Consider the following 21,693-nt stretch of genomic DNA (forward strand, 5'->3'; position numbering starts at 1 on the left):
TGTGTGGTTGTAGGTAGCCTCACTCTTGGTTTGTAGTGAGGCTGAAGCAGAACCAGGTTATGATCTGCTTTCCGAAGCACAGGCAGCGGGGTGGTGCTGTATGTGTCTTCAACGTTTGCATACAGTAGGTCAATACAGTAGTTCTATTTCCCCGGGTGTTACAATCCACATACTGGGAGAAGGCAGGTAATGTTTTGTCCAGCGTTACATGGTTAAAGTCTCCAACGATTAGCACAAGCGCCTCAGGGTGCTGCGTTTGTAATTTAGCAACTGCAGAATGGATGACGTCACTCGCTATCTCCGCGTTCGCTCGAGGGGGGATGTAAACAATAACAACAATGACATGTTCAAACTCTCTGGGCAAGTAATAGAGACGCAGACTTACGGCCAACAGTTCGATGTTCCTGCAGCAATTGGAGATTTCAACGTTTACATGTACAGAGTTGCACCACCTTGTATTCACATAGAGAGCAAAATATGCACCCGACTTTACTAATTCTAGGGCACAATTAAAGGTTTTAAACTTAACTACGCATCAGTTAAATACGCAGTCACGAATCGTTATGTAATTTCAAGCCACATGTGGCTTAATCAGTTAAAAACCCTTTTCAAGCCCTGTGAAACATGTGACTTTATCAATAAATATGCAGCTGTTAAAACATGGTCACTGGAACTGGAGCCTTTAGTGCTAAAACAAACAGTCATGGATCGTTTGGAATTGCAAGACATAGGACACCATAACTAAACAAGCAGTTTTAAACAATTACAGTAACTTTTTTTTAAACGAGAAAATAGGTGTCTCTGTACATTTAAAATTTAAATGATTAAAATAATCTTCTATTGAACAGGCATACATTAGCATTAACCGTTAAAGATATCTAAAACACATAAAAAATATTCGAAAGAAGGCTTTTTTGTACCAACGAAAGCCTTAACACATTTTTCTCAAATCACCCCCATGATATTCAACGGTTTGAAAACAAATGATAAAATAATGAATACAGGTTGCCTTTAAAACTCATAAGATCTGTCTCTTTGCGGAGAATTTTAAACTAATATGATTAAACTAATAAATATCTCAAGGAAGTTATTTACTGATGAAAAAAGCTCAGTCTCTTTGATTATATCAAAATACACGTATTAAACTAAGAAATATTTAGGTCTTAAGCTGTGTTTATCTTTTAAATAGCATTAAGAATTGAAATATCCAGAAGTGTTTCTTGTTAAAATTAGCAAGAGCCGTAACATACAGTAGTGTGAAAAACTATTTGCCCCCTTCCTGATTTCTTATTCTTTTGCATGTTTCTCACACAAAATGTTTCTGATCATCAAACACATTTAACCATTAGTCAAATATAACACAAGTAAACACAAAATGCAGTTTTTAAATTATGGTTTTTATTACTTAAGGAGAAAAAAAAATCCAAACCTACATGGCCCTGTGTGAAAAAGTAATTGCCCCCTGAACCTAATAACTGGTTGGGCCACCCTTAGCAGCAATAACTGCAATCAAGCGTTTGCAATAACTTGCAATGAGTCTTTTACAGTGCTCTGGAGGAATTCTGGCCCACTCATCAAACTCTGAGGTCTAAGTTTATTACTAGTTTTAATTTCACAAAGACGTTTATCGTGTGGTGATTGGTTATGTGGAGAATGAAAAAGGAAGGATAGGAACTGGAGGTTTAGTACGTCAGATAGAGACAGCACGCATGCAATAAAGAAAGCTCGCTCAGAAGAACATCCATTGAATTCTGCGTTCGTGTCTCTGATCACCACATCACGAACCGAACATTTACACAATATTTAAGTTAAACCTGTGCTATACCCATGCCTATGTCCAGTTTTTTGGAGACTCATCACACCTGCCATAAAGTTTTCTACACTGAACCTAGACCTGGGGACCCCTTAATGCAAGGGAGCAGCACTACAGCCACGCCACCGTGTCCCCCGCCACCCATGTTTAATACATGCTTTAATGCATTTCGTCGTGAAAAAGATATCAAGTATTTATCTTAGTATTCTGAATGTTCATAGAGCAGGAATATCATGAAGTCAATGTGCGGCGATCGCTGCCGGTGCCTCTCAGTGCAAGATGAAGTCTGTTTAAGAAGCGTGTAGAGATTAACAACAGGGTCGGGTAACACTTAATATAAAGCATTTAATGTGCTACATTAATTTATGATGGGGTTTGAGAAAATCTAGTAAATTAAACATTCATTTTAAAATCAAGTTTAGCTTGCGACATTCTACTCACAAAATAAACTACTAGAATAAAGTGGAAATGTTGACTTTAATCTCGACATAAATGGCGAGAATAAAGTCAACATGTTGACTTTATTCTCGACATTTAGATTTTTTTTTTCTTCACTGTGTCCCTAATACGCTTCTGTAAGAACCCAACTCTGCGCACTTAATTTAATTGCAATGTTGAATTTTAGCCTTATTAATCAGGTAAATGTCAAAATAGACTTTGTTTTACATTCAAGGTTCCCTTTGACCTCACAACATTCAGCTGGTTTGAAAACAGTTATTTGATTAAAATAACCATTTCCTACTAACGAATAAAAGCTGCCTTTAAGCTAATTTGAATGTATCCTACATTTATATCAAAACAGACGATCAACTTAAAAAGTTATTAAACTATAGATGTCAATCTAAGAAGTGGTTTTACACATACCTCGAGATTTTGAGAAAATCTTGAGACATTACAAGACTTATAGAGATTTTTTCAAGTTGGTAAAGGGGGTCTCGCCCTCCTCTCAACCATTTCTGGTTAACGGCCCACGCCCACAGTCCTCTCACCTCTCATTTGTGTGAATGCTTTTGTCAGACACAGTTCCTGCGCTCTCAGTTCTTATAAATTTTTACGTTTTTATCACTTTAAATTCCCAATTAAAGTATACTTATTATGTCCAAATCTTATTGAAGAATTTCATCCCGAACGGCTATGAACAGAAGAAATGAGTACACGGGCAATCCTAGCACCAAGAAATGATGATGTCAAACGAATTAACTCGAAAATTGTCGATTGGTTACACAACAATTTGGTTACATGTGCATCAATAGAATACATACAATTCTAACATATACAATTTTAACAGGCAACAAGAAAGGTAATGTAGTACATCGTCCGTGGATAACATTATACACCAAATGAGATCTTGATATGCCATTCGTATTAAAACGTTTGCAGTTTCCCATTAAAATAGCTTTTGCTATGACAATTAACTAATCAAAAGGACCAACATTTGAAAAAGTTGGTTTATTTATTAGAATGAAAGAAAAAATATTCACTCACGGGCAGTTGTATGTTGTGTTGTCACGATGTAAGTCCAAACGATTTTGATGAAAAGTTAATTCAAAATATTGTTTTTACTGAAGTTTTACTGTAAGTGTTTAAAAAGTATTTGCGTGTTAATTTCAAAGCCAAACAGAACGAAAACATATGATGCAACAAATACTTCTAGCGCAACATGAAACATAATTTTCTTTCAATTTATTACGTTTTACTATTTTTTACTAAGGTTAATTACTCACTGTAATGTAAAATAGTTAGTTCTATTATGCATATGTAATAATTCCCAAAAAAATTACAATCGGTTTAAATTGTACATACGCTTCCCCATACGCGAGCGGCAGAGCCACAAAGTGGCTAGTGCATAGCGCCAGCCCGGGGGTTGGCAAGCGAAGCGAGCAGGGGGCAGAGCCCCTTAGTATTGCTATAAGAACGTGTTCACCTCCACAATCAGCTGGAGGTGGGGCGATCAGGTGATGCTTGCACCTCACATTCTCATCAATCTCTCAGTCAAACAACTGAAGCTAACTATCCTTCCAGCAAAAAGAGTCGAAACATCATCTTGACAAAAGTCGACACCTAACCCAACCTGAAAGAAATCGCTATACAAAGCAATTCAGCCTGGAAAATTAGCATCTTTCTCTGCCACAAAGTGCCTCCAAACCTGGGGAAGTGGGACATCAGCAACCTATTACATTTGAGCTTTCTGCCCAAGACAGGCAGAGAAAGACCCCAATTGTATCTACCTGCCTTCCACAACATGTCCCCAGCATTCGCGTCAGTCCTGTGTCACTTCACTGTTTTTGCAATATTAGTAACATTGATTAACCCTGTAACTCTAAAAGATGATATTAATATGCCTTTCTCCAATCAGGAGGCAAGAATCCAGTCTGTTTTTGCTATTACTGTCATATTTCTTTTTAGAAAAGGTTAAAAAAAAAAAAGAGGACATAACATTTTTAGATTAAGGAAACACCATACTAAATATGAATGTGGCTGCTCTAACTGCTTTTATAGTGAATTAACCATCCATCCATCCATTTTCCAACCCGCTGAATCCAAACACAGGGTCACGGGGGTCTGCTGGAGCCAATCCCAGCCAATACAGGGCACAAGACAGGAACCAATCCCGGGCAGGGTGCCAACCCACCACAGGACACACACAAACACAACCACACACCAAGCACACACTAGGGCCAATTTAGAATCACCAATCCACCTAACCTGCATGTCTTTGGACTGTGGGAGGAAACCGGCGCGCCCGGAGGAAACCCAGAAGCGGGAGAACATGCAAACTCCGCGCAGCATAATGAATTGTATCATTCAAAATATTTGAAATTCTTTTTATATTATTTAATCTCCACATACAATTTCTTGTATTAGGAATTTGTCATTTCCCGCATACCCCAACTTAATCTCTAAACGGAAATATAATTTTTTGTAAATAAGATTATTGTTATTAGGTCATAGTTCACACTGCCTGCTCAGGATTCATCTCTTTCCATAGTGTGTTCAGTTGTCTTTGACCACTTTGAGCCCGTATCATCATCTCTGTTGTCTCTGAATGTCCACAGTGTCCATCTACTCTTGATTAGTTAAGAGTTTTTTTGATTCTTTTGGATCAAGTGTGTTCCTGCTGCCTTGAAACACGCTGTGGTGCAGAAACGTATTAAAAAAACAAAATCTGGGCTCTCTAATGTGTCAAATTTCAGGCCAATTTCTAAACTGCCTTTTTAGCTAAAGTCTTAGAAAAAGTTGTCCTAACTTAAACATTTCTGGATGAAAAGTGTATTCAATTGAAATTCCAGTCCAGATACAGATCTTCTTACAGCACTGATACATCCGTGTTTACAATGACCTCCTTCTAACTACTAATGCTGGGGATCCTGCCATTCTTGTACTGCTAGATCCTGCCTCAGCTTTTGATATTGGGGGTTTTACAATTATTATATCCTAACTTGAACAGTTTGTAGACATCTAAGGCAATGCCTTGAAATGGCGTAAATCTTATCTAAGCCACAGGAGTTTTTTCTGTTCACTTGGGTAAGTTCTCACCCTCTGTAGCTCCTCTTACTCACAGGGTTCCATACTTGTGCCAGTTCTCTAATTAATATGCCTGTTTCATTTAGGCTGCATTGTTAACAAGTATGGCTTCCCCTTTCACTGCTATGTTGATGACACTGAAATCTGTTTGCCACTAAAATCAAAGCGAGACAATATAGACCCTCCATGTGTGCTTGAGTGATATTAAAACGTGGATGGTAATGAATTTTCTTAAACTAAATGATAATAAAACTGAGACTTGTGGTGTCCAAAACTTCAGAAGGTCTGAGCATCTCTGATGTTGCTCTTGGACCCCTTGCCATATATGTATCAAAGCTTCAGTTAGGAGCCCAGGTGTGATCTTTGACAGTTAATTCAAACTTGACAAAAAGGTAAATTGCGAGGTTAAATGAATCTTTTTCCAGCTGAGACTTTAAGTTAAAGGCTTTTCTTTCTTTCAGGGATCTTGAAAAGGCCATCCAAGCTTTTATAACATCTCATTTGGACTATTGCAGTTCTTTGTAGGTAGGTGTTGTTATGATATCTACAGCTAGTCCACAACTTTGCTGCTCGCTTATTGAAGGGTCTTGTAAGCATGACCATATTTCACCAATACTGATCTTGCTTCATTGGCTTCTGGTCCACTTCAGAATTGATTTTAAACTTCTATTACTTGTTTTCAAATTTTTGAATGGATCGGTCACATCTTGCTTCTTGGAACCTCTTCAATTGTATGTGCCAACAAGAGTACTGTGGTCTACTAGCCAGATGCTCTTAGTTGTGCCAAGATCGAGGCTGAAGCAAAGGAGGAATCAGGCATTTGTAGTGGTTGCTCCTTTTCTCTAGAATGGCTCACCTTATTATATTAGGTCTGCTCCAACACAGGCCATTTTTAAGTCATCATTAAAGCATTATTTCTTCTCGCTGCCATTTGACCCTGCAAGAGGTTATGTTTGTATATGTTGGCTCATGTACATCCATGATTAAAGATATGTATGTGTGGGTGTGGGTATTTTGAGTTTATCTTTTATATAATGGCTGGTTATACTCGCAGTTTTGTGATGTGCACATACTGTATATTTTAACTGCTTCTTTTACCCTTTCTCTTAGAGCAAATTGGTTCAGTTCTGGCTGTTGAAAATTTGCTTTATAAATAAAGTTTGCCTAGCCCTGTCTTATAAAACACTATTTTAATATATAACACTAAGAAGTGCAGATCTCAGACAATGGACTGCAAAGATGAAGTTGGTTTGCAACATTTATTACAATAAAGTGAAAACAATATATAAAATATAGAATAAGAATTGTAGGTTGTAACTGAACAATGAGGGACATGTATGTTTATGTTATCTTACATTCAGTAAGATGCTGAAGGATTCTGTGTTGCTGTAATATGTTTTATGAAAAAAAAATATTTAAATGGTTGTCCTAAAGCTTATTGCCTTTTCATCCACATTTACAAGGAATGTAACAAAAAGGGAAAGCAAAAAAACAACGTACAGTATATTCTTAATTTGTTATACACTATTAACATTACTACTTTTGATCACTGATTCTATAAGTCTTCAATGTTTCTTACAATACACTATTATTAACACAGTACACAATGAATTTAAAATTTTCTAAGGCCTTTAAGAGTTGTATTTCAATGTCAGAAAATGTAAAACAGGCTTTTAGTCTTTTGGGATTTGACTCCTACTGGTTAACGATTAACAGGAGATATCTGAGCCAAGCATTAAAAGTCTTTTTATACATTTTATTCAGTATACCATAGGCATTTAAGCCAGCATCAACAAAATGTAATTCATCTTTCTTATGGAAGTTTATAAAATGATGTGTGCGTACCTGCTCATCGGTGCCCTGTGCTAAATATTGGAGAAGGGAGGCTGAAGTTTCTTCTAATAGAAAAGAACTAAAACCTGTATTACAGTAATGCTGAAACTTATCAAAGCAAAATGATGCACATAAACCTGTAGGTATCAGAAAACAGATGAAAAAGAAATAGGCAAACTTAGAACACAGCACCAACTACTGTATAGCATAGTAAAGTCGCACTACATACATACATTTACATATAAATCTAAAATTACTATAAAGTGAAATATATGAAATGTTTTTAAGGGACATCCTTTCTATTCTCTCTATTGGGTCACATCATTGTGTCGAAATATTTTTTCTATTCTTCATTATGTAAAGCACTTTGAGGTACATTTTTGTATGAAAATGTGCTATATAAATAAATGTTGTTGTTGTTGTTCCCTTCTGAGATAAAGAGGGTATAAAATCTTTTTGCATGCCACATCCAGTAGGGAATCTGATTATGAGGCTGTTGATCATACACACCTTCCACCTCCAAGTAGTGGCAGGACCCACCATTATCATTTGTTGGTGGGTTTCAAACCATTCACTCACATGGTTGGAGTGGTGAAAACTTAAGATTGTCCTAAATTACTACTTGAAGTGGCATGTTGGCTCTCATAATCACACTTTCATTTTTGGGAATGAGGACATTGTAGAGCCTATCTAAGAACTTCAGAAGCCAGTCTGTGTTGCAGGACCCAATAGTTGAATTACCCCATGTTCAGCAATAGCACCACACATTGTGCCATTGCCTGGCACATCCACTGTGGTACTCTGACCTATGATGTCCCTATCATATCTCCTTACATTATTCATGTCAAATCCTGCCTCATCCACATACACAAAATTGTGTGCCATCTCATTGGACTCCAACTCAAGTATTCTCTGTAAAATTCAAAATAGTCTAGCTTAGAAAAGAATGAAAATATCTTTATATCCTTACCTGTACATACAGGTGTCTAAACTATTTTCTCTCTCACGGTTCATCTCAAACGGAACCTTGCACGGCTGGTTTGTACAAACACCTTGTCTTTGCAGGACCCTGTCTAAGGTGAAGAGATTCACAGACGCAATGTTATGAAAAATTCCATTGTCCTCCACAACAGCTCGCTGGATCTCTTTTAGCTTAATGGCATTGTTTAATCTCACCATGTCCACAATTGACATCTGCTGCTCAGGTGTCAAAGTGGCCCTCTCCCACCAGAATGAGGCAGTGGTACTATTCTTAAAATACAAAGGATATTAATTTTTCAATTGTTATGCGGAGGTCACAGATTCAACTATTTACAATAAACTTCAGAAATATAATGTAGCATATGACACAGAAATACAGTAAATGTGGGATCAGATACTTGTTCACATTCCTGAATCTCTGCATTACAGAAGCCACTGTAGACAGTGGCAAACAAGGCTGCATCTCTCGACCAGCTTCAGTCACAGGTAGGCCATGGTTGATAACATGGTCCATATTTATTGCTCTTATTTCATTAGACATCCTATGGAACCTATTCACTCCTCTCCTTCTACCCCGCCCCTGACTCTTACTTGTCTTCTATGCTTTCCTCTCCCCCTTGCCATACCACACATTCGGACACTCCATTCTCTCACAAAGCCTGGTTCTTGTACCTGCAGGACAGCTTCTTCCTGGTCCATTGTCAGCAATATTCACCGGATGAAACATGAGTATCATATATTCTTCTTCTTCGTTTGGCTGCTCCTGTAAGGGGTTGCTGCAGAGGATGATCATCTTCCATTTCGTCCTGTCTTCTGCATCTTGCTCGGTTACACCCCAGCACCTGGCATGCCTGGCTGCTCTATTCTTAACATGTTTTTCCCAATATACCCCTCCTCTCTCCTCTGCACATGTCCAAACCAATGCAATCTCGCCTCTCTGACTTTGTCTCCCAACTGTCCAACTTGAGCTGACCCTCTAATGTACTCATTTCTAATCCTATCCATCCTCGTCACACACAGCGAAAATCTTAACATCTTTAACTCTGCTACCTCGAGCTCTGTGTCCTGCTTTCTGGTCAGTGCCACCATCTCCAACCCATATAACATAGCTGGTCTCACTACTGTCCTGTAGACTTTCACTTTCACTCTTGCTGATACCTGTCTGTCACAAATCACTCCTGACACTCTTCTCCATCCATTCCACCCTGCCTGCACTCTCTCTTTCTCCTCTCTTCCACAATCCCCATTACAGTCATCCCTCGCTATATCACGCTTCGACTTTTGCGGCTTCACTCTATCGCAATTTTTTTCTCATACACGCTTACGTCGCTACGCATGCGCTTTCTGAGAACTTTTATCTAAGCCCTATGATGGCTCCTAAACGTGCTACTTTTTCTAAGCCTTCTGACAATAAAACTAAGCGCCGGAGGAAGATGCTTACTATCTAGGAGAAAGTGAAACTCTTGGATATGATTAAAGATGGCAATACCCTACAAAAGCCTCCTCACGCATATGAAAAGACAGTGCCAGCAACTGCCTATCAAGATGTTGTTCAGCGGCGCACCCAGACACCCACTGCCTACTCCTAGTACTCCTTCAGCGGAAGAAGACAACAATGCACCTGGTGAAGGTACTGCACCACCTCTGAAGACTCTCCTACTGAGGTCGTGCCTTCATAGGTTAGTGGTTGTGTGTAAAAACTGTGTGTGTTTGTGTGCAATTAAATGTACAGTACAATAATCTACTATATAAAAGCGTTCGGGATTGTCCTTCCGTCCCGTGAGTGCAAAGCGTAGCGGTATTCTGCTTATTACAGACTTACTACTTGTGGCTTGAGGTACGAAGCAGCGCGATGTGAGCAGAGTTCTCCCTTGCTTTTGTGCGCGATGCGCTAGAAAAATAGAAAAAATTATGTCTCTGGAAATAATTAATGTTGATGGAGTACAAATGCCTCACTGCGTAGTAAATATCAGGGGAGATGGTGCTTGCTTATTCTCATCTATAGCTTATTTAGCGCATGAAACTCCGTCTTTAGCGGTACAGATTCGGGCTGACATTGTACGACTTTGGACAGGCACTTGAGGGGATAAAAAAAAAAAACTTAGGTTTTCGGGAGATGTTATGAATGGGCACTTTGATGTTCTCATTCCCTACACTTACATGCCTGATGTACACATGGAGTGCACAAAAATTGAGGATAAAAGTTGGTTGCCTTAAAAGGCAAGTGTGCCTAGTAATATGATATTTGTAATGTCTAATATGTCTTATTTTCTCTTATTTTGTCTAATATATTGGGTAATACGAGTGTAATGGTGACTAAAGGGTGTTATTTCATGTCTAGAGGGCTCTAATAATGTTAAAAAACTTATTTAGAAGGTCGTAAACAGGTTTTCTATACTCTAACTGCGAAAATATTCGATTTATAAATAAAGCATCCTACTTCGTGAAAATTCATTTATCACGGTAGAGTCTGGAACGGATTAACCGTGATAAACGAGGGTTCACTGTACTCTGAATTGTTGATTCCAAGTATCTAAACTCATCCACCTTTACCAACTCTACTACCTGCATCCTCACCATTTCACTGACCTTCCTCTCATTCACATACATGTATTCTGTGTTGTTCCTACTGACCTTCATTCCTCTCCTCTTTAGAGCAAACCTCTAATTCTCCAGGGTCTCCTCAACCTGCTCCCTACTCTCACTACAGATCACAATGTCATCAGCAAACATCATAGTCCACCAGGACTCCAGTCTAATCTTGTCTGCCAACCTGTCAATCATAATTGCAAATAAGAAAGGGCTTAGAGCCGATCCCTGATGTAATCCCACCTCCACATTGAATGCATCTGTCACTCCTACTGCAGTTTTCATCACTGTCACACTTCCCTCGTACATATCCTGTACAACTCTTACATACTTCTCTGCCACTCCTGACTTCCTCATACAATACCACAACTCCTCTCGAGGCACCCTGTCATATTTCTTTCTCCAGGTCCACAGAGACACAATGCAACTCCTTCTGGGCTTCTCTATACTTTTTCATCAACACCTTCAAAGCAAACATCGCATCTGTGATGCTCTTTCCTGGCATGAAACCATACTGCTGCTCACTAATCATCGCCTCCCTTCTTAACCTAGCTTCCACTACTCTTTCTCGTAACTTTATGCTGTGGCTCATCAATTTTATCCATCTCTAGTTACTACAGCTCTGCACACCCCCTTATTCTTAAAAATCGGTACCAGTACACTTCTTCCCCATTCCTCAGGCATCTTCTCACTTTCCAATATTCCATTAAACAATCTGGTTAAAAAGTCCACTGCCATCTCTCCTAAACACCTCCATGCTGCCACTGGTATATCATCTGGACCATTCTTCCTCCTTTTCATAGCTATCCTTACTTTCTCCTTGCTAATCCATTGCACTTCCTGATTCACTATCTCCACATCATCCAACCTTTTTCTCTTTCTCATTCTCTCCATTCATCAGCCTTTCAAAGTACTCCTTCAATCTGTTTGTTCAATACACCCTCCTCAATTGTGAGTATGTTTCCATCTTTATCCTTTATCACTGTAACATGCTGCACAACTTTCCCAGCTCAGTCCCTCTTTCTAGCCAATCAGTACAGGTTCTTTTCCTCCTACTTAGTGTCCAGCTTCTCATACAACTCATTATACGCCTTTTCTTTAGCCTTCACCACCTCTCTCTTCACCTTGCGCCTTATCTCCTTGTACTCTTGTCTACTTTTTGCATCTCTCGGACTGTCCCACTTTTTCTTCACCATCCTCTTCCTCTGTATACTCTCCTGTTTTCCCCATTCCACCACCAGGTTTCCTTTTCCTCCTTCCTCTATCCAGATGTCACGCCAAGCACCCTTTTTACTTCTGCTGCTCTTCACTGCCACCCAGTGCCTGTCTTACCTTCTCCCTGAACTCAACCTTGCAGTCTTCCTTTTTTAATTTCCACCATTTAATCCTTTGCTCTGCCCTTCCTCTCCTCCTCTTCTTCTTGATCTCCAACGTCATCCTACAGACCACCATTCTATGCTGATCACTTTGCAGTTTTTAGAGTGGAGGAAGATGCACACAGGTAGATTACATCCTATGCAGAAGACTCACTCTAAAGGAGATTAAAGATTGACTCTTCTGCATAGGATGTAATCCACCTATGTGCATCGTCCTCCACTCTTGTATGTCACCCTATGTTCCTCCATCTTCTTAAAATGTCTTCACCACAGCCATGCCCATCCTTTTTGCAAAATCCACTATCCTCTAACCTTCTTCAGTCCTCTACTTGACACCATAGCTACCTATCACCTCCTCATCTCCTCTGTTCCCTTCACCCACATGTCCATTGAAATCTGCTCCAATCACCACTTTCTGTCCCTTGGGTACACTGATATCTTCTTTCTCATTCATCGAACACCCAACTTGTGGGGCATATGCACTGACAACTTTCATCATCACACCTTTTAGTTTCCAGCTTTATAATCATTACTCTGTCTGACACTCTTGTCTCCTTCCAAAACACTCTTGACATACTGCTCCTTTAAAATAATCCCTACCCCATTTCTCCTGCCATCCACACCATGATAGAACAACTTGAGTCCACCTCCGATCCACCTGGCCTTACTTCCCTTCCATCTAGTCTCTTGCATGTACAGTGGTGTGAAAAACTATTTGCCCCCTTCCTGATTTCTTATTCTTTTGCATGTTTCTCACACAAAATGTTTCTGATCATCAAACACATTTAACCATTAGTCAAATATAACACAATTAAACACAAAATGCAGTTTTTAAATGATGGTTATTATTATTTAGGGAGAAAAAAAATCCAAACCTAAATGGCCCTGTGTGAAAAAGTAATTGCCCCCTAAACCTAATAACTGGTTGGGCCACCCTTAGCAGCAATAACTGCAATCAAGCGTTTGCGATAACTTGCAATGAGTCTTTTACAGCGCTCTGGAGGAATTTTGGCCCACTCATCTTTGCAGAATTGTTGAAATTCAGCTTTATTTGAGGGTTTTCTAGCATGAACCGCATTTTTAAGGTCATGCCATAGCATCTCAATTGGATTCAGGTCAGGACTTTGACTAGGCCATTCCAAAGTCACAAACACACTGGTTTGTGCATCCACTGTGGCTGGGTTAAACATGAGCATCATATATGCTTGTTTGTAATTATTGCAGTGCCATGACATGTACCTGTGATTCAAGATTGAGAGAATACTGTATGTTTCTGTTTGTTTCAATTACACCTCTTCTGAGAACACGTATATCTATTTGCTTTCAATTGAAGGACAATTTACTACTAACATAGACAGTGTGTTATTAGCCTTGCTCTTTCATACATATTTCAAAAAAAGGTTTAAAGTGATTTGATTGAAAACACTAATGCAATGCTGGACAATATTAAGGTGAGTGAGAGATTTGGAGTTCTGACTGACAAAAGTACAGACTGTTTTCACACTTACACTTTTACTCTTTTTACATATAATGATTTTCACAATTACACTTCAAATCATAACCTTAGATCTTCAAATGAGTGTCTGCTTATAATTCTAAGAGCTGATGTTATGCACCTAAAATCTGGAATAGCTTACCAATAGGAATTTGCCAGGCTAATACAGTAGATCATTTTAAAAAAAACTGCTAAAAACTCATTATTTTAACATGGCTTTATCATAGCTTCATTTTTCATCAGCAGCTGATCAAATCACTGTGCTGTCCCTCCATTGATGGATTGAAGGCCAGAGGTCCATATGACCATCATCATTAAGTTCTTCCATGTGAAACTTGAAAACCATGAGGACTTATTGAGATCATTTATGTTAGGTAGAATGCCTAGAGGGGGCTGGGCAGTCTCGTGGCCTGGAACCCCTGCAGATTTTTTTTTTTTCTCAAGCCGTCTGGAGTTTTTTTTTTTTTCTGTCCTCCCTGGCTATCAGACGTTACTTTTATTCTATGTTAATTAGTATTTCCTAATTTTATTTTTATATTTTTTTCTTTTTTCTCTTTCTTCATCCTGTGAAGCACTGCATCATTTGTATGAAAATGTGCTATATAAATAAATATTGCTGCTGTTGTTATGGCAGTTTCGCTTACATCAGGCATCCTGGGACTTGCAGTAGAATTCCTAAGAGGCCATTGATGGCCCGGCTGTGCCCGGGGGAGAACAGGGGAGCCTGGGAGAACTCTGCCTCAGCCCGACGCCCCTCCTGCAAGCAGCCTTCAGGGTCTGGACTTAGAAAAATTTTCTTTGATTCCCTTAGGCGGCTGCTGGAGCTCCGGAAGGGCTAGAGTCTGGTCCCGCCATATCCAGGGGAGAACCAGGGTGGTCAAGCAAAAACTGGGTCAGCCTAGTACCCCTGCTGAAGGAGTTGTGGGATGACTCTCTCCCCTTCATGGTTGGCATTTTGTTTTCGATTCTCTCATTTCCTGGACCTCTCCTCTTACTGTAGCAGGTTCGGGGCGCAGACCAGAAGGGCATTTTCACTGGTGACAGTGGTCATCATCACCTACAGCCGGTGGTCGGTGAGACCATGACTGACCCGTCAATGAGATCGATGGGCACACAGTGTCCAACAAGGTAGGCCCTCAGGCTGGTGTTTCAGACACTCCAGTTTTTTCCACCCTACAGATGTCATACGTGGACCTCTGAGCCACCATCCTCTGCCTGGCCTGCATCCCTATTTCTGTGAGAGTGAGACCAATTGGCTGTCCAGTTGGTGGGTGTTCTCCCATGCAGTGGTCCTACACCACGGGAACTTGGGCGGGGGTTGGCCAGCCCTTTCTGCCACACAGGCCTAGGCACGCTGGAGACATGATTTCTCTGCCACTCAGAGGCGAAAGAGGGCGTGGATTCTGCACAATCCTTGCAGGGTGCCTGGTCACTACCTTCCAGAATGGTCCAGAGACATCATCAGCCTGGCCCAGCCTTGGGGGCCCAATAGGGGTCTTAGTTGCTGATGTCCTAGGCTGCTTGTGCTAGAAGTCGAACCAGCATGATCGATAGGCACTCAAAGTTCGATGAGAGAGGGCCTCGGGCTTGCGGGGAGAAGGTCCCCAGAGGTCTCTGGAGACATGATTTCTCTGGCATCTGATAATAAGAAAGCGCAGATCCTGCCCCCTCTCTGCAAGGTGCCTGGGTGCTGGCTTTCCACGATGGCCCTCCATTGGTGGCTCATTCCCAACCTCACACTAAGGAGGTCTGATGACAGCTGCTTCGTGGATCCCCAGATGGAGTAGAGTTCTGATGGCCTTGCCTGCCTTACCTGGATCATGCCAGTAACATATGCTTATCTCAAAGATTAAGCCATGCATGTCTAAGTGCTCATAGAGGTGACAGTAAAACTGCAAATGGTTCATTACATCAGCTGTGGTCCCTTTGATCGCTCCATGTTACTTGAATAACTGTGGCAATTCTACAGCTAATACAAGCATATGAGAGCTGACTCTCACCCCAAAAAACCAAAAACTCACCCGGCCAGCTTTATTGACTCTAGATAACCTTCAGCTGATCGTCTGTTCCCAGCAGCGGTGGTGATGACTCATTCGAAAGTCTGCTCTATCAACTGTTGATGGTACTTTCTGTGCCCACCAAGGGGACAACAGGGTAATGGGAAAGCAGGGTTCTATTCCAGAGAGGGAGCCTGAGAAATGGCTACCACATCCAAGGAAGGTAGGAGGCACGCAAATTACCCACTCCCAGCTTGAAGAGGTAGTGATGAAAAGTAAAAATGCAGGACTTTTTAAGGCTCTGTAATTGGAACTTTTGGACTTTAAATCCTTGCACAAGGATCAATTGGAGGACAAGTCTGGTGCCAGCAGCTGTAGTAATTCCAGCTCCAATAGCATATATTAAAATTGCTACAGTTAAAAAGCTCATAATTGGATCTGGGGATTGAGCTGGTGGTGAGGCGAGCTACTGCCTGTCCCAAGCCCATGCCTTTTGGAGCCCCCTTGATGCTCTTGAATGAGTGTCCCATGGGGTCAGGAGCGTTTACTTTGAAAAAAATAGTGTTCCAAGCAGGCCCCCCAGACAAATGTCGCAGCTAGTAATAATGGAATAGGACTCCAGTTCTGTTTTGTGAGTTTCGTGAACCTGGGCCATGATTAAGAGGGATTGCTGGGGACATTCATATTGCGCTGCTAGAGGTGAAATTCTTGGAAGGCTGCAAGATGAGCAAGAGCGAAAGCATTTGCTAATAATGTTTTCATTAATCAACAACAACAGTCCGAAAACGATCAGGTACCATAGTAATTCCAACCATAGAGTGTTGTTAATTAGGAAATAGCAATACAGTGACATATTAGAGTGCTCTTTGTGGGAAGTAGTTTACAGAGCAAGAACAGAGCAAAATGCATGAGTAGAGGATTCCAATTTGTTCTGAATCCTGATGACCTTAGCCATCAAGCTGCCACCCCCTACTGACTATTCCATAGCCGAATCAGAGCTGGGTCGGCTAATCTGATGAAAAGACCCCTCTTCCTGATGATTCCAGTACTCCTCTGTCAGAGATAACTTTTCCTTAGGCAGACAAACAACTTTGCATTAGGGTAGTATCACCACATTTGAGTACTTGGAAGAGAAACAGAATATGTGAGAGTTAGTAACATATTAAAACTACTATATTCTTTATGTTTTAGTGCTTATGACCAACAACAGAGATGCAGTATGCACAGTTAGACTAAAAAGGGGCATCTCTTATAGTAGCAGGCAGACCATTCCAGAGCTTTGGGGCCCTGTAACTAAAAACTCAACCTCCCACTGTTATTTTATTAATCATAAGCAGACCTGCATCTTGAGATCTTAATGTGTGCTCTGGTTTGTAACTCATGATAAGTTCATATAAGTAAGTTGGATCTTGGCCATTTAAGACTTTATACAATATATTAAAAGAAGGATTTTGAAAGCTACCTTAAACTTATATGGAGCCAGCATAAGGATTTAAGAACCAGAGTTATGTGTTTGTATTTTCTTGTTCTTGAAATGATTCTTGCAGCAGCATTTTAGATTAACTGGAAACTGTATAAAGAACAGTTTGAACATCCAGTGAACACCACATTGCAGTAGTCAGAGAGAGAGAGAGAGGACATGCTGACATCAACTTTACAAATGAGAAAGTGAATTAAAAATACATTCCCTATAAACTTGGGTTTTGGTAGCTGCTAAGGAACCATGTGGGAATTTATGAAGCTTTTTTCCATGTAGAAGGGTTTATTACTTTTTTTGCAGCCACACAGGAGCAAAAGTAGTGGGCGTTTGAAGGTGCACTTGGAAAAGTTTTGTGCACTTGTACGTGCACTTGTTTTTGTTATCTTTATTTGAACTAAGATTGAGGAGGCAAGGTAGAAAGCCTGTGTAAAGGAAACCAGGGTGTCAATGGCCAAAACCCCCAACATGAACACACCAAGAGTCCTGGGAGTAAATAAAGGATGGCTTATTCAACCCCAATTCCTTCTACAGTAGCACAAGCACAGGTTTCTCTCTCCACAATTCAAAATAATCTCTCTCTTTCCAACTCTTACCACTGCACTGACTGCCCTCCTCTAGTTGAGTGTTGCCTTTCTTCCTCCCAGCTCTGACACGCCTGGACAAGGGAGTGCGGTCCCTTTTATCAAGGACCCGGGAGTACTTAACGGTGCCAGGGCCACTGCCCGATGGAAGCACTGCAGGGTTATATTAAAGTCCATTACAGCATGGAACGTGTCCAATGGAGTACCCTGCTGGCTTCCCACTGGGCACTGAAATCCAGAGCCGCTGCCATCTAGCCTGTTGGGGAAGTAAAAAACCTTCAATGACATCTTCTCTTTCTGGTGAGCTGTCTGTCCATCCTTTCTGGCTCTCTCTTTCAGGTCTGATTCCCTACTCCTCCTCAGCCGGAATACTTGTCTGCTTGGTAGGAGCTTCCCTTCCGGGTAAGAACCCATCCCCTCTTCTCCTGAACAGGATGCCTGTTCAGCCCATGTGGCAGCAATAAATAATTAAAAACTAATTGATTAGTTTAAAAAAAAAAAAAAAAAGGCTGCATCTGACTTCAAAGTAATAAAGGGGAGGCTCAGCGAGCACAAGAGGCTGTAAAAGCAGATATGATAGTAAAAAATTAACTAGCAGCAGATAATCACTAAGCAAGTTGTATTTATTTATTTTAGATTGAACAGTTCTTAGTGGTCCAGAAGTAGAACAGTTAAATGAGTGACAGTATAAGGGTTCATTAAGACAGGGGGATAAAAGCTCTCCACTCACACTGTTTATAAGTAAGGAATAAGAGGAGCGCAAAGTTAGAAAAACAGACAGAGAAAAGTAAAGTTAACCGCACAGAATGACAAACAGCAGGCAGCTGGGAGGGAGAACAGTATAGGAGCTTAAGGGGACAGAAGGTGTAGCAGTTCTATAATCTAGTTTCTTTGGCTAAATTTTTTACTTTTAACATTTAAATTAAATCATTTAATTTTAATTAAAAAAATAAATATTACAGGTGCCCCTGGTGGAGGATCTCATTTTATCTCTTGGTCAAAATATACACTTTATTTTTTGGTTGTAAAGTAATTTAAGTTTTGCAGCGTGACTAAATTTACAAGAGGCCCCACAACAGGGATTATGGGTAACAGGTGGGAAAAACAACAGGCTGTGATTAAAGATTACAAGACTTTGGCCTGGATGGTGCTCTAATCAGTCAGTCAGTCAGTCAGGCAGGCAGTTTTGCTGCCATATTTTGATCCTTTCCAGTTAGCATCTCTGTTAAAAAATCTATTCCTTTCCCAGAAAATCATCCCAATTGTTCACAAAGGCTATTTGCACACCTGTTTTCTAATCACATCCCCTCTATATAATCTTGGTAAGGGGCCACACAGAATTAAATTCCAGCATTTCCTTTTAGCTTTAGTGCACAGAGAGATGAAATTCCCCTTTAATACCTTGGATTGCTGCAAATAAATATCATCAGTGCTGACATGCAGCACTAAGGTAGATACTGCATTGTTGGCAACAAGATCCAACTGGGCCTATATGTCAGAAATCTTCACCCCGGAAGGCATTTAACATTAACTGCTTGTTTAGCATAGTTTGGAATTCTATCATTCTGCACTATTGAAACACCAATTATATAAGCATTTTACTGTTCTCAGGATCCACAGGCATGCCACAGAGTGCTCGGAATCTGTTCTGGGTCCAAACTGGTGACCTGAGTGCCAAGGGACTAAATTTTACTTCTTAGACCCTCATCTCACTGTTACCTACTCGCCCTGTGGCTGAACTGGTGGTGATGATTTCGGCTACAAGTGGATTACATTGAGATCTGGAGAGACTAAAGCCAAATCAAAAATAGTCAAATTGTCTAAACAAACAGAGTCAATCCAGTTTTCGGTTTGCCTAATCACTATCAGGTGCCTAACACGGTCCTCCAATTTGCTTATTTTCCTGACCACCTCTAAATTAATTAAGCACTTTAGGCAGGTAAAGCTGTCCATATTGTCAGCCAGAAAACCTAAGCTGTACATGCTGCAGGACATACAACATATAAACATCCACTTGAATGGGCAGAGAACAGAGGGAACTTGCATTTAGTGCCGAGTTCATCTTCTTTCATTTCTGCAGCAGCTTCAGTGCTTTTGGTGATTTACATTTTAAGCTGAATCACTAGGAGACCATCAGCTTTAAACTTTCACCACCCGCTGGACAAGTGACTTTGACGTCGTACTGTTGGTTGCTTCTCTTCGTTGAATATCAGCTGTACTCCAATTGAACTTACCCGAGGATATGATCAGTTTTCAGCTAAATATTTGTTTTATTCTGGTATTTGTGAAACGTTATGCGAGTGTGAAAGACACTGCTGCTCTGTTTACCTGTCCTGCATTACATGTAAAATGTTTTTAAACCTGTTCCACTGCTCCACATCTGTTTACACACTTGAAAGTTTCTCAGTCCGTCCTTGTTAGAGTCTGCCACACCTGGAATTTACCCTACCAAAGTTACACTTAACAGTTTTGGTCTTGCATCCTTCCTCTTCCTAAAAACCTACAATTGTATTATAATTGTATATTGTATAGTTCATCTGTATTTTCCTAGTCTGTTATGTCTGAACCATCCAGCTGTCTTACCAGCTTTGCCAACTGTCGAGACATACACATTATTGAACTTTGTTTTCTAGAACCTGAACTTTCCAACTAACCCTCACAAAAACATTTTCATTCAGCTTCCCTGGTGACCATGTTATGCACACTGCAAAGCAGGACTTGTCAGTTCTTGCGAAGCATTGGCCCAGAGACATCAGAATGTGGTGCTGCATAGCAGGGTAAATGACATCTGACCACCAATCAGAAGTGCCAAAAAAGATATTCACAACACTCGTTTAAGCTATTAAGGACAAGACCTCAGCTAATGAAGTCTTCATCCACTGACTGCTACCGATGACAAAAAGAACCAACGAAGGTTACAGCAAATGTCTATCCTTGAATGACTGGCTGCAATCCTTCTGCGAATGACACATTGGCTTCATTGCTAACTGGAAACTCATCTGAGAGAGACCAGCCTTCTACAGATGGAATGGATTGGACCACAGTAAGTTCAGTGCTAGGGTCCTCTCCAAAAGCATTACAAATATAATGCAACATTCCTGATCAAGTTCTTCTACTATTCATTATAATAGCAATGCTCTCATAGAAAAAAATTAATATGTAGTAAGTCTACGTAAAGAAGTGCATTGTATTGAGTCTATATTTATAAACTATAGACTCATTAAAGAGCACAGTTAGTTTGGTATTAATGTCAGTAATGTCAGTTAATTAGTATCTCTAGTTGTACTACAGTTTCTATACAATCACTTTTTTCTGAAACCCTTAATATAGCATTATTTAATATCAGAGAATTAACTAGTAAAATATTTTTTTGTAAATGATCTTATTACTGATGGGAAAATAAACTTTTTAGTTCTGTGTGAAACATGGCTCAGTAGTGATGGATTTGCAGTACTTATTGAGGCAGAACCTCCAAACTTTTAATTTTACTCATGCAATGCATAAAGGAAAGATAAACAATAACTTAGCAAATATTTTCTTATTGTAAGGTAAATTGCTAGCCACTGCATTTTTGCAAATTATGAGTATCTTGCCATCACTATTATGGGAGTACAGCATTCCCTTTTTCTAACTATCAAACAAAAGGTTTTGACCTTACTCAGCATATCACACACAGTCTACACATAAAAGGGAGCCACACATTAGATCTATTCACCTCTTAAGATTGATGCGACTCAGATAGTTCATATTGGCATATCCTATCATTAGTGTATTTTCTTTAACATAACAATGCCATTTACTAGGACTAAAGAAAAGCTTATTTTAAGTGGCATTTTTGATGCCACAGTTGCCTCTACCTTTTGTAATGTTATAAATAATCAGTCTTACTCTGTACACACTCTAATACACCCAACAATATGCATAACAAAGTCAATAATTTTAATGCAAACTGAAGGCAGGGGCTGACATTGTAGCTGCTAAAAAACTGTTAAAAAATGACCATTTTAATATCCTGGAAGACAG

This window comes from Polypterus senegalus, chromosome 14 (genome assembly GCF_016835505.1).
Source record: "Polypterus senegalus isolate Bchr_013 chromosome 14, ASM1683550v1, whole genome shotgun sequence".
In the NCBI taxonomy this organism is placed as follows: Eukaryota; Metazoa; Chordata; class Cladistia; order Polypteriformes; family Polypteridae; genus Polypterus; species Polypterus senegalus.